Raw genomic sequence first — 12,390 nt, 5'->3', positions numbered from 1 at the left:
GTAACACTAAACAGACACATTCCCTGCCCACAATGAGCTTACAGTTTGGAAGTCTCTTCTCCAATAGCTGACTCCTCCAAAGGGGAGGACCATTTTGATGGCAGCCCAGGAAACCATCCACACACCCAGGATCACCTAACACTACTCAGGGTTCCATTGCACCTCCATCCTACAAGTGACCCTTAACTGTCTTCTCAGTGGAATGGTTTGCCCTGGAATTAGAGGGAAAGACTCTGCCTCTTGCACCCTTCTAGCGTTTTTTTAATGGTATTTGCTAAGTGTTGACTCTGTGACAGGCACTGTACTAAGTACTGGGGAAGATACAAGCTAATCAGGTTGGACACAGTCTACATCCCACAATGAACTCACGGTCTTAATCCCCATTTAACTAATGAGGTAACTGAGGCACAGAGCAATAACTTGTCCAGGGTCACACAGTGGAGAAATGGCAGAGCTGAAATTATAATCCAGATCCTCTGACGCCCAAGCCTGTACTAAATGCACCAGGCCATGCTGTTTCTGAGCCATTCCAAGTCTGCAAAAAGATTGGCTGATGATACCAGCCTGCACCAGGAGAGACATTCTCCATTTTTGAGCAAGACTGTGAAACATGATGGGAAGCCTCAGTGCATTGGTCATTACTGCCAGATAGAGCCACAGCTTCCCTCTGAAGTGCTTCTAGGCCCGATTAATCAAATGCTTAATAACGTGTTAGGTCTTCTTCTGTGATGGCACTTAGAACCAATACATTCTCTACCAGGTAATAGCTTGTGTCACTGAGAAAAAGGTAAAAACCAACTGACAAGTGTGTCGCTTTCCCTGCTCTTCCCTCGCCACCACAAGCACATCTGTCTTTTCCTTTTATCTCTTTTTTTGTAAATGGTATTTGTTAAGTGCTTACTATTTGCCAGGCACTGCAGTAAGCACCGAGGTGGATACAACATAATCAAGCTGGACTCAGTACCTGTCCCTCACATGGCTCAAAGCCTTAATCCCCATTTTACAGGTGAGGGAACTGAGGCACAGAGAAGTGAAGTGATTTTCCCAAGGTCACACAGGAGATAGTGAAGGAGCAGGGATGCGAACCCGGGTCCTCTGATTCTCAGGCCTGCGTTCTTTCTGAAGAGTCATGTTGCTTCTCACAGTGGATCCAGACTGGTCCCTAACAACTCTCATTTTCAGGAGTAGATGCAGACCTATGCAAACATTGATCCCTCACGTTGGACACTGACCTTTTTAAGCAGCTTTACTTGGGCTGGAATAGATTGCAAAGCAGTCCCAATACGTCTGATTTGATCTTGGTCTCCTCCAAGTTGTTTTTGTTTTCTGATTTGCTTAATCTAGTGCAGAATCATAAATGAAAGCACACTTTGCCTTCATAGCTAAGCATCATGATTATGGATGTGGAATGCTATCATGGATCATTCTTCCTAATACTGTCCCTCTCTCGATTGTTGATTGGAGAAAGATTTAGCATTGGTTTGTTTTGAAATTCACAAGGAGTTCCCATCTTCTATGACCTGCTTCTCAGGAATCAAATTAGGAAACACCCCATTCTACTTTTAATGACTATGACATGTCTGGTACAATGTGATATTCAGTGGAGCTATAGGAAAAAAGACAATAGGAAAAAGACAACACTCTGTTGCTAAAGAAACATTTATTTTATTCTTTAAACTATAACAGGACTGGCTGTGCTATTGAGCAGACTCCTCTCATTTCTCCTCAATCGAGATGAGAGAAGGATAAAAAGATCAATGAAAGCAGTAGTAGCAGGAAAATCAGCTTCTTAACATGTAAAGGTTGCTAAATAAGCTGAAGTGAGGATGAATAACTCTACAGCTAAGAATCTCTTTAGTAGTTCATGTAGTGATATTTCTTGAGCACCTACTGAATGCAATACTCATTCATTCAGTCACATTTATTGAGCACTTACCGTGTGCAGAGCACTGTACTAAGCACTTGCCGAAACGTACTATTCGGGAACAGATAGAGACAATCCCTACCCAACAACGGGCTCACAGTCTAGAAGGGGGAAACAGACAACAAAACAAAACAAGTAGACAGGCATCAGCACCATAAAAATAGCAATACACTGTAACAAGCTCTTGAGAAATACAACAGACATATAAGAAATGTGCTCCACTGAGCTTTGAATGCCCTATACATTTTTTTCTAAAAAGAGTTACCTGAAATCCTCGCTTGGCACTTCCCTCACTTGGACAAATATCACCATTTTCACAGGGTGATGCCTATTTATCTTCAGAAGTCACTTTTCTACTCCATAGTTTCCTGATGGCATTTTTCATCTGCACATTTCTCAGGGTGTAGATTAAGGGGGTTTAGCATAGTGGTTATAATCGTGTAAAATATTGCAATAGCTTTATCCATGGGGAAGGTGGAGGCGGGCCGCATATACACAAATATACACGGAACGAAGAACAGGACAACGACGGTGATGTGGGAGATGCAGGTGGAGAGCGCTTTGTGCCTACCCTCTTTACTGTGTGTTTTCGGGGACCACAGGATCACGATGTAGGAAATCATCAACATGACAAAGCTTAACAGACAGATCAATCCACTCTTCGCAGCTACAAAGAGGCTGAGGTTGTGGGTGTCTGTGCAAGCAAGGTTAAGCAAAGGGTTCAAATCACATATGAAGTGATCGATGACGTTGGGGCCACAGAAGGGTAAATCGACCATGAAGAGAATCTGGATTGTCGCATGCACCAGGCCTCCTGTCCAGACGACCCCCACCAGCACACCACACACACTCCGGTTCATGATGGTCGTGTAATGTAGCAGCTTACATATCACCACAAAACGGTCATAGGCCATCACCGTGAGGAGAATAATTTCAGCCCCGCCAAAAAAATGCTCTCCAAAGACCTGAGTCATACAGCCTTTGAAATAGATGATTTTCTTCTCACAGACAGAATCGGTGATCAGTTTAGGTGTGATGACAGAAGAAAATCAGGCATCGAAAAATGACAAATAGGCCAGAAAGAAATACATGGGGGAGTCCAGAGTCTTAGTGGTGGATATGGTTACCATAATGATCACATTTCCCACCACGGTGATGATGTAGATTATTAAAAAGACAACAAAGATGACTTTCTGCATCCTTGGATTACGTGTAAGTCACAGTAGAATGAATTCTGTCACATTGTTTTCATTACCCATCAACTCAGTGTAGACGTTGAGAGCAGGGGTGAGATCTGCAGATTCTATGTAGAGAATGACGATCCTCGTTAGTTTTGCTTTGAAACAATCAAGTAATAAAACTCTAAGTACCAAATCTCTATCATCTTGTCAATTTTCTCTGAACCTCAAAGGTGGGATGGGAAAGTGTTTACTGTACTCAATTCACAGAGTGGGAAATTGAAGCAGATCAGGTTAACTTACTCCTCAAACCCGAAGGACAGCTACTCTCCCCGACTTCAAAGACATATTGAAGGTACACCTCCTGTAAGGGGCCTTCCCTGACTAAGCCCCCCTTTTCTCTTCTCTCACTCCCTTCTGCATTTTCTCACTCCCTTCTGTTCCCTTTATTCATCACCGCCCCTGCCCCCAGCCCCACAGCACTTGAGTACATTTCGGTAATTTATTTATTTATATTAATATCTGTCTCCCCATCTATACTATAGGTCCACTGTGGGCAGGGAATGTCTATTTATTGTTATATTTCACTCTCCCAAGTGCCCTCCTCTATCCCTCACCCCCAACGATCTGGCCTCCTACTTCATTAGTAAAATTAACTCCATCAGGTCTGAGCTCCCCAGTCACCCCTCCCCCTTCTCCATCTCCCCACCCCACTCTCATTCCTCTCCACTACTCTTCCATCCTTCCCAGCGGTATCTTCAGATGAGATCTCCTCCCTCCTCTCAAGTGATAATCCATCCACAGTGCTTCAGACCCAATTCTCTCTCATACTCTCCGCTACTCTTCCATCCTTCCAAGAAGTATCTTCAGATGAAATCTCTTCCCTCCTCTCAAGTGATAATCCATCCACCTGTGCTTCAGACCAAATTCTCTCTCATTTTATGAAAACTCTCGCCCCTTCCCTCCTTAAATTCCATCTTCAACCGCTTACTCTCCACTGGTTCCTTCCCCTCTCTCTTCAAACATGCCCACGTCTCCCCCTTCCTAATGAAAACCCTCTCTTGATCCCACCTCCCCTTCTAGTTGTCGCCCTATCTCCCTCCTACCCTTCTTTTCCAAACTTGTAGAATGAGTCGTCTACACTCGCTGCCTCGAATTCCTCAGTGCCAACTCTCTCCTTGACCCCCTCCTATCTGGCTTCCATCCCCTACACTCCACTGAAACTGCCCTCTCAAAGGTCACCAATGACCTCCTTCTTGCTAAATCCAATAGCTCCTACTCTATCCTAATCCTCCTCAACCTCTCAGCTGCCTTCGACACTGTGAATCACCCCCTTCTCCTCAACACACTATCCAACCTTGGTTTCACAGATTCCGTCTTCTTCTGGTTCTCCTCTTATCTCTCTGGCCATTCATTCTCAGTCTCTTTTGCGGGCTCCTCCTCCCCCTACCATCCCCGTACTGTAGGGGTTCCTCAAGGGTCAGTTCTTGGTCCCCTTCTGTTCTCTATCTACACTCACTCCCTTGGCGAACTCATTCGCTCCCACAGCTTCAACTATCATCTCTACACTGATGACACCCAAATCTACATCTCTGCCCCTGCTCTCTCTCCCTCCCTCCAGGCTCGTATCTCCTCCTGCCCTCAGGAAATCTCCATCTGAATGTCTGCCCACCATCTAAAACTCAGTATGTCCAAGACTGAACTCCTTATCTTCCCTCCCAAACCCTGTCCTCTCCCTGACTTTCCCATCACTGTTGACAGCACTACCATCCTTCCAATTTCACAAGCCCACAACCTTGGTGTCATCCTCGACTCTGCTCTCTCATCCACCTCACACATCCAATCCGTCACCAAAACCTGCCGGTCTCACCTCCACAACATCGCCGAGATCCGCCCTTTCCTTTCCATCGAAACAGTTACCGTGTTGGTTCAATCTCTCAACCTATCCCAACTGGATTACTGCATCAGCCTCCTCTCTGATCTCCCATCCTCCTGTCTCTCCCCACTTCAATCTATACTTCACGCTGCTGCACGGATCATCTTTGTGCAGAAACGCTGTGGGCACATCACTCCCCTCCTCAAAAATCTCCAGTGGTTTCCTGTCAACCTACACATCAAGCAAAAACTCCTCACTCTCGGCTTCAAGACTCTCCATCACCTCGCCCCTTCCTACCTCACCTCCCTTCTCTCCTTCTACAGCCTTACCCTCACACTCCGCTCATCTGCCACTAACCTCCTCACTGTGTCTCGTTCTCGCCTGTCCCGCCTTCGATCCCCGGCCAACGTCCTTCCCATGGCCTGAAATGCCCTCCCTCCACACATCTGCCAATCTAGCTCTCTTCCTCCCCTCAAAGTCCTACTGAAAGCTCACCTTCTCCAGGCGGCCTTCCCAGACTGAGCCCCCTTTATCCTCTCCTCCTCCCCATCTCCCCTGCTCTACCTCCTTCCCCTCCCCAAAGCACTCGTATATATTTGTGCAGATTTATTACTCTATTTATTTTACTTGTACTTACTTTCTATTCTATTTATTTTGTTAATGATGTGCATATAGTTATAATTCTATTTGTTCTGACGATTTTGACACCTGTCTACATGTTTTGTTTTGTTGTCTGTCTCCCTCTTCTAGACTGTGAGCCCGTTGTTGATTAGAGACCGTCTCTTTATGTTGCCAACTTGTACTTTCCAAGCGCTTAGTACAGTGCTCCGTACATGGTACGTGCTCAACAAATATGATTGAATAAATGAATGAATGAATAAATGAATGAATGCTTAGTACAGTGCTCGGTATACAGTAAGTACTCAATAAATACTATTGTATTAATGAATGAACTTACCCAGAGGTGTCCTAAATGGTCAGTGGAGGAGTTGGGAACACAGTCAATATCTTCAGAGCCTTTTCGATGCAGTCATCCCTGAAGTACACTTTGTTTTATTTCTGTGCCCTTTTCAATAGACATGAAACTTAGTAATTCTTACTATTCCAGTCTCATAAATGACAACTGATAATCTCATTCACATTCCCCCTAAGAGAAAAGTGCATTAGGCTGTTGGTTCAGGACCTAGACTGTGAGCCCACTGTTGGGTAGGGACCGTCTCTATATGTTGCCAACTTGTACTTCCCAAGCGCTTAGTACAGTGCTCTGCACACAGTAAGCGCTCAATAAATACGATTGAATGAATGAATGAAGAGGATGATAAACCAAATGTTTAGCAGACAAGAAACCTATAACCTTTTTGTATTCCTCTGATGTTCTTCTGTGATCATTTCTCTTCTTATGGCAGCTTTAGGTTTCTTCCTTCTTCTTATGAGATCAGTGTACATTTATTTTCCAGAGAAAGGAGGAAAAAAAGACAGTTCTGCCAAGGAAGCAGATTGTAGGTAACCCAGGAATCTCACATAGAAACATAAACTCAGAATTTAATGTAAAACTTGCAGACTATCTTCCAATTGATGAGTGATAACTGTTACCTCTCCAACCTCTAGTGGTGGTAGGGCCAAGCTTAAAGTCTTTGTTATAATTTAATGTGTGGGTATTGGTACAAACAAAGCATTGGAAGGTGGTATCCAAACTTGCAAAAGCTATCAAGCTCTGGGAAAAGACTTGAATAGTGGTTGTGAGCAGGAAATATGTCCGCTTATTGTTATACTATAATCTCCCAAGTGGTTAGTACAGTGGTTTGCACACAGTACATGCTCAATAAATAAGATTGATAGTCCTTTTATTTAAAGGTATTTGTTAAGTAATTATGATGTGCCAGTACTGTACTAAGTGCTGGGGTAGATAAAAGTTGATCAGGCTGGAGTCAGTTCCTGCCCCACATGCAGCTCATGGTCTTAATATGTATTTTACAGATGACATAACTGAGGCACTCAGAGGTTAAATGCATTGTCCAAGGTCCCACAGCAGACATGTGGTGCAGCTGGGATTAGAACCGTGGTCCTTCTGATTCCCAGCCCGTGCTCTATCGCTGAGGCCATGTTGCTTTCTAGGTCCTTGGTGGCAAATGTTCAACAGCCCCATTAGAACAAGGAAACTCAGATAGGTCACAAAGTGGATAATGAGTAGATGAGATTGGATATAGGAAGCGATCAAGATTGTGTGCTCATCAAAGAGACACCAACAAGATTAATAATAATAATAATAATAATAATAATAACAGTAATTATGGTTTTTGTCAAGCACCTACTCTGTGATAGACAGTACACTATGCGCTGGGGTGGATAAAAGTAAATCAGGTTAGACACAGTCCCTGTCCTACGTGAGGCTCACAGTCTCAATACTCACTTTACAGATGAGCTAATTGAGGCCCAGAGAAGTGAAGTGACTTGCCCAAGATCACACAGCAGACAAGTGGCAGAGCTGGGATGAGAACCAAGAACTCATCATCTTTGTTGATGAAAATATCGGAGGTTTAAAGACTACATACCCAAAAACAGGAAATGCATCAGCACCTCTGAGTTCCTGATGATCAAAACAAAACAAATGTCTACAAATTCTTGCCATTGGATTTATAGTTTAGGCTAGGTTATGCAGATAAACAATTGTGGGATACCAGGGTGGAAGAGACCAGGTACATGCTGAATGCCACAGTCTAAGGGCAATGGAGAACAAGGAGGGAATTGCCATTTTACAGATGAGGAATCATAGGTACAGAGAAGTGAAGTGACCTGTCCAAGGTCACACAGAAGACAAGTGACCGAGTTAGGTTAGAACTCAGGTCCTTTGACTCTCAATCCCATACTCTTTGCACTAGGCCACACTGCTCCCAGTTGCAATATGTTTATAAAAGAATCATTTCAAGACAATAACAAGCGAGTGTTGGGTATAGATCTAGAAAGATACCTGGATATTTTTGTAAGCTATAAGAATAGTAAAATAATAATAATAATGATGGCATTTGTTAAGCGGTTACCGTGTGCAATGCACTGTTCTAAACTCTGGGGGGCAATACAAGGTGATCAGGCTGTCCCACGTGGGGTTCACAGTCTTAATCCCCATTTTACAGGTGAGGTAACTGAGGCTCAGAGAAGTTAAGTGACTTGCTCCAAGTCACACAGCTGACAAGTGGTGGAGCCGGGATTAGAGCCCACGACATCTTACTCCCAATCCCGTGCTCTTTCCACGGGCTTCTTTAATAGAAAGAGAATCTATTTGTAGACATCACCAAAAATATTAAAGAGTAATGATGAAAATGTGTATTTTTGAATGTGAATACAAACTAAAATTCAGGAGGGCTCGAAAACTTACATTAGTCAGATTTGTTGATGCTGAAAAGGTCTGAAAAATTGGGGCTTTATCCTATCTCTCTGCTTACCTCTTAGCATGATAGAGTCCTTTACAGATGAAAGACAAGATAGGCCCTTAAAACAGAAAATTCAGATTGTCTAGCCACAAAGTCAGCAGTCAGCAATTCATTTTAGTAAATCTTCTTAGGGAAATGCATTAGTGGTAGAAATTCATATCCTGTTCGCTGAACTCCTTTGCTCATTAAGGAGGCAGGACAATGAATAGATCAGGAAGGACATTCTGAATTTCCCCTTTTCAAATCTATTACCACAATAAAGGAGAGAATTGGAGTTAATAGCTCTCCCTCCAGCCCCACCCTTAAATTGCTCTTACTCAGATTTTTCTGTGTGTTGCAATATGACATTTAAAGTTGCCTCTATAGGAGTGTGGGGACTATTACTTTACCTTACCTTACCTTATCTTACCTTACCTTACCTTATTCTTACCTCCCTTTCTAGTAGCGTCTCTATACCAAAAGTAGTAGCTAAGACTTACATGAATTTGGCTAGTTCTTTGGGAAAATACCTGTATCCTTGACTAATTGGTTCCTTTCATTATGAGCCTCGTCTTGTAAAAGTTCTTACTCTGTGATAGACAGTACACTATGCGCTGGGGTGGATAAAAGTAAATCAGGTTGGACACAGTCCCTGTCCTACGTGAGGCTCACAGTCTCAATACTCACTGTACAGATGAGCTAACTGAGGCCTAGAGAAGTGAAGTGACTTGCCCAGGATCACACAGCAGACAAGTGGCAGAGCTGGGATGAGAACCAAGAACTCATGATCTTTGTTGATGAAAATATCAGAGGTTTAAAGACTACATACCCAAAAACAGGAAATGCATCAAAATGAAATGAAAGGGGTACCGGTTATTATTATAGACTCTGACATTAGCTCCCATAGTGGGGGGCGGTGAGAGGGCTCAGAACCCTGTGGATATGTTTGAACAATAACAACCTAAAAGGTTGCATCATTTGAATGGACTGTCCCAGATGTATGTCTATTCTGTGAATTCAGAGAGGATTTCTGCAGTCCCCCAATGAATTTATCACCTTCCATGTGAGCCTAACTGGGTTTCAGACTCTGAAGAGACTCTTGGGGAGGAAAACACGAGCAAGGTGAATTTTTACTGTGGAAAAAACACCTGCCAGCAGTTCATTCAACACTGAAGTTCACAAAAGGGGATCATTGACTGGCACACTTCCCTTGAGAGCTTTTGATAGAATAGAGAGCCTTCCCATCTCCACCATTCGAATGGCAGGGCCACCCCAGGTGATTGACAACTGCTGCTGGGCAGTCCCCCAAGTCTTCACTCTCAGTCTAGAAATTCCCAGCAATGAGGAGCCTCTATTCACAGGCTGGACCAGTAAAGAGAGGCAACCAACATACCACCTGGATAGATAATAATAATAATTATCGTATTTGTTAAGCTCTTACTCTGTGCCAGACACTGTACTAAGTGCTGGGGTGGATAGAAGCAAATCAGATTTGACAGACCCCAGATTAATTCCGGGCCAATGGGGAGGAAGACCAGGAAGAATGCTGTGAGCTTTCACTCCTCTACACACTCTCAACCTGTGCCTGGAGGTTAAGAGATGCTAAGAGAACAGGCTTCTCTGCCCTTTCTCTGATAATCTCAATGATATTGAGGAAATTTTCCTGGAGCCTGCTGGTGGCAATGGATCAGGAGAGTGGTATTAGGCACACTTGCTGTTGTGAGTAAAGATGAAAAGCAACCAGCACTTGAACATACTGCAGAAACTCCCAAATCTAACAGCCACTATTTGAGCTGTACCAAAAAGATTTATCCCTTCTTTTGTCTTCTGTCCAAAAGAATTAAACTCTTCTGTCTTTCTTCCATATCATGCCCATCGGTTGTATTGTTTTTTTTCATGATATTTGTTAAGCACTTACTATGTGTTACTACTGTTATAAGCTCTGGGATAAGTACAAGCTAATTAGGTCAGAGAGAGTCCCTGTCCCACAGTCTAAGTAGCTCACTCATATATTTGGCCTTTTAGTTGTCACTACTGTGAATCTTAATCTTTGTAATACTTCTTGTCTCTTATGTTGCCACTTTAGCTTCCCTGAAATCTCACAGCTCTGAGGGGAGTTGCAAAGCTCTCTCCACTTGAGCTACCCACATCACTGTGGTTATCTTATTTTTTGTACATTTTATCTTTGTATGTGTGCTACCTACATTCACCCTGCCTATCGATGAGGTGACAACAATATTTTATTCTATTATAAGCCCCATGCTAAACCCCTAAATCTACATTCCAAGAAATTCAGAAGTGAAAAGTTTCATGGAAAAGAGGTATGGTGCAGGAAAGTGACCGGTTATCAACCATAAATGTCTCATTACCAAATTAATTTATTGGTATATAGAGAAATTTGTTAAAAGAGGTTTTCTGCTGATTTTTTTAGGAGTAATTTCCCCGCTATTGATTAGGAAGATGTTGGACAATGAAATAACTAGATCATAAATGCAGACAAGCACACTGTAACCCTTCTCTCCCAAGTTTCATGTTCATATTAATGTCAGTCTCCCCATCTAGACGGTAAGCTTATTATGGGCAGGGAATGTGCCTGCTAATTCTCTTGTATTACATTCTCCCAAGTGCTTAGAACAGTGCTCTGCACATAGTAAGCACTCAATAAATTCCACTGCTTGCCTGCTTGCTTGCTTGATTGATTGATAGAGAGAATGGGTGATCCAAAAGTCAAGTCAAGGAAATCAAGTCTTCTCCATGTTCAGTAGCTGTCACAAGGGAGTAGAGGAGAACACCTCCCCACCCCCAAACCTGGACTCAGCAATGTTGAGATGCTTTTAGGTCTCTATACCTGCCTTGGGAGAATGATTCGGGCTGGGAAATAGGGAGGGTTAGAGTTGTGGTGATTTGATGCGGCAGTCATTAGCTCCCCCCAAATGCACAGAACTAGCCTTTCACTTCACTGATTTATCAGGTTTTTGAGAGGCCCTACTTTGGCCAGCAAGCAGCCAGGACTGCTGTATGTGAAATGGCCAATCAGTTTTCTGAAGTAACCAAATACAAACCTCCTATAGAGACGGAGAGGGATAGAAGGAAGAGTTTTGTTCTTTCCAGCAAGAGGGAAAGAATCAAACTTTACTTATAAACTTCGATTTCAAATTTTGCTTACAAATGGGTTTTACAAATTTTAGATCCTGGTGGACATGCTCCCTCTAGTTATTTGTAGCATATCTCTTGATGTTGCCATCAATATCTCAAGAGCCAAATTCTTCCTTCCCACTGATCCTGGTGCCAGGTCATACTTGTTAGTTGCTGCACTCAATACCGAGTCCCAAAAAGGGTGTGGCCTCCATGGTATCCTCAGCAGTATACATAGGAAATAGTAATAATAATTATAATTGTTATATTTGTTAAATGCTTACTTTATGCCAGACACTGTACTGAGTGCTTGTGTGGTTATAAGCAAATCAGGTTGGATGCTGTCCCTGTCCCATGTGGGGCTCACAGCCTCAATCCCCATTTTACAGGTGATGTAATTGAGGCTCAGAGAAATGAAGTGATTTACACAAAGTATCACAGCAGACAAGTGGTGGAATGTGTTTTTAGACTGTGAGCCCACTGTTGGGTAGGGACTGTCTCTATATGTTGGCAATTTGTACTTCCCAAGCGCTTAGTACAGTGCTCTGCACATAGTAAGCGCTCAATAAATACGATTGATGATGATGATGATGATGTGTTGAAATGATGTTAGGTCTTTTCCCAGCAGCAGGTACATAACGGACAGAGGAGGGGGTGAGGCGTAGTGCTATTTGCCTAAGAGGCATATGATTGGATAATAGATGTATCTGGGATCTCCTACCTGACTAACCTCCATCTTGTTAGAGGGGATGATTTACATCTTGCTAATGAGTTGACAATTCCTTTGGAAGATTTCCCAGTTCATTCATTCATTCATTCATTCATTCATTATATCATATTTATTGAGCACCTTCTGTGTGCAGAGCACTG

General features: G+C 43.1%; 1 pseudogene; it reads right to left on the bottom strand.

The window, feature by feature from the left end:
- Window positions 1-2,252: 2,252 nt before the first annotated feature.
- LOC119921455 lies at window positions 2,253-3,183 on the bottom strand (annotated as a pseudogene).
- Between the last annotated feature and the right edge of the window lie 9,207 nt (window positions 3,184-12,390).

Source organism: Tachyglossus aculeatus, assembly GCF_015852505.1.
Source record: "Tachyglossus aculeatus isolate mTacAcu1 chromosome 12 unlocalized genomic scaffold, mTacAcu1.pri SUPER_6_unloc_2, whole genome shotgun sequence".
In the NCBI taxonomy this organism is placed as follows: Eukaryota; Metazoa; Chordata; class Mammalia; order Monotremata; family Tachyglossidae; genus Tachyglossus; species Tachyglossus aculeatus.
Note: the sequence above shows the minus strand (reverse complement) of the source record. Positions and strands in the feature narration are given on the sequence as shown.